Here is a 2,328-nt window from a genome sequence, read left to right as displayed (position 1 = left end):
TTCTTCTGTTTTCTGAGTCGTCATCCTTTTGCCAGGTCTCGGTGATGGTGCCAACCTCCTAGTGCCGCTCCTTCTTCTCATGGTAGATCACAACCGATGTGAAGATGTGGAGGAAGAACAGGTAGTCAACAGCCAGCCCACCTTGCCGGCCTTGGTGAAGTCTTTGTACTTATCAGAGGGCACCGTGCAAATTTCAGGACTCAATCACCCAGCATCCCTCGTACTCTGGGAGATGCATAGATCATTCAGAAAATGCTCTGCCCATGTCTACAACTTTCCTAACCTTGTCCCTGACAGATTTTTGCACCCTAATCGTAATCGGTGATGGCACTGTCTGTCGTTTACATAATTTAAAGAAGTAAATAAGTCACTAATAGCTAACTGTCACAATAAATAGGGGATGTAGCATTCTACTGGCAGGGAAGCATGGCCAGACTCCAGTCATGAAGGATGTCATCATCATCAATAGAGTCAATGAATCATACAATGTGAAGATATTGCACATTGTCTCCACAAGAGGGAGCTTTGCTGGGAGGTCTCTTCATGGAATGGAGGATTGTTGTTTACATCACTATACAAATATTTACTTTATCTTGGGGATTAACACAGATTGTCAATTTAAATTCATTAATTATGTAATTAGATGATCTGTGGCACCAGATTCCAGGTGTCATGGACGATATAATCATTGTTTTATATAATTAAATAATCAAATAATGAGTTCATGTAACATCATCCACTTCCCTAAGGTGGCTCACAACCAGGCTCAGGAACGATGCTGTCATGATGAATTTAAATATTTTAACACATAATTGATATTAAGATGATCTATATTAATTGCCTCCCACATCGCGTAACCACAATCCACTGATCATGGATTATCTAATGTCCTATTTTAATAATCAAATAATAACATAATCAGAGGATGAAATGGTCTGCCATAGTCCACACAATTGACTCTCTGTTGACTCCCATATGATTGTGGCAAACTCCCAGGTTCATCAGTTATTTAATCGCAGAGCAGAGTAGTAACATGTTTAAATGCTGAACTGTCATTGTGTAAGCATCGTTTTTTGAAGATATCACATATTTGATGTTGGGCGGCTGCCTCTAAAGAGATGGACTGAAATCCAATAATCACAAAGTCTACTCTAACAAATGGATTATGACCTTCCTGAAGGAAGTCATCAATGGCAAACTAACCTTTTGATGAGTAATTGTGAGTCTTATTTGTCTTTTGTTCCATAGTGTGACTTCTTAGGAGAGAGAGTATTCATAAACAGAAGACTTTGAACGGTTTTTCCACAGACTACGTTCTCTGATGATTAGGTAATCTTGAATTTGGTAACCAGTAAAAGCTGTAGGCACACCTCCAGAGGTGTGGCAATGACTTGTTTAGGCGAATGAAATGTTGTCATTAAAAGTTTTAGGAGATAGTTACCTTTGGAGAGTGTAATGTCCCATGATAACACTTTCTCGAACCTGCTCTCTGGTCCTTGGCCCATGATACCAGGATACAGAATGCAAAAGGGTTGCCAGGCAACATTTATGAACCAACATTCTGTCACATTCTAGTGCCCCTCCCACATGCTTAAAGGAGTATACCCACCGGTGAACTAACCTTACAGCATCACTGATTGAGTAATATCATGGTGGTGCATACTTAAATCCCACATGGAGTAGTCAGACTGGTCTCTTCCTGGAATAATGATTTATTTATAAAATTAAATTGATAATTAATTAGCTGGCGTTTCATACTAACACTGACGAGATGGCACCAAAGTCCTAAAACTATCGCTGATGTAATGACCTATTTACAGAGCTAAATGATGAAGTAATGAGATGATGTTACATCGTCTACTCACAAAATCTGACTCCAAAAGGGATTTAGGGTCCATAACATTACCTGTATTTCAAATACGTTAATTAAGTGATGAATTATTATTTAATTTCCTAGTTTAACCGGTAAATAAGTAAGTGTACTATTAGGTGATGCGATGTTCTGGCACGATGGACTCCCCTAAGGAGGCTAAAAACTTTAGTGGTCACTGAATACATAATGGCAGTTTTTCATAATTCAATGAATAAATATTAAACTAGTGGATGGTGTTATATGCACGAAACCTAAAGATTGATCAATACTGAAGAGTCATTGAGTTCTTAATCAAAGATTTGAACAATAAAATGAATGTATGAAGAGATAATTTCTCATAATTCACCCCTAGACAGATAACAAAATGATATCAACATTGATTTAAATAAATAAATAATGAAATCGCAAGAGACATTTTAACACCAACAAGGGGGCTCCAGACTCCACTCTTCCTG

Source organism: Phodopus roborovskii, unplaced genomic scaffold (genome assembly GCF_943737965.1).
Source record: "Phodopus roborovskii unplaced genomic scaffold, PHOROB, whole genome shotgun sequence".
Taxonomy (NCBI): Eukaryota; Metazoa; Chordata; class Mammalia; order Rodentia; family Cricetidae; genus Phodopus; species Phodopus roborovskii.
This window is presented reverse-complemented; position numbering follows the sequence as displayed.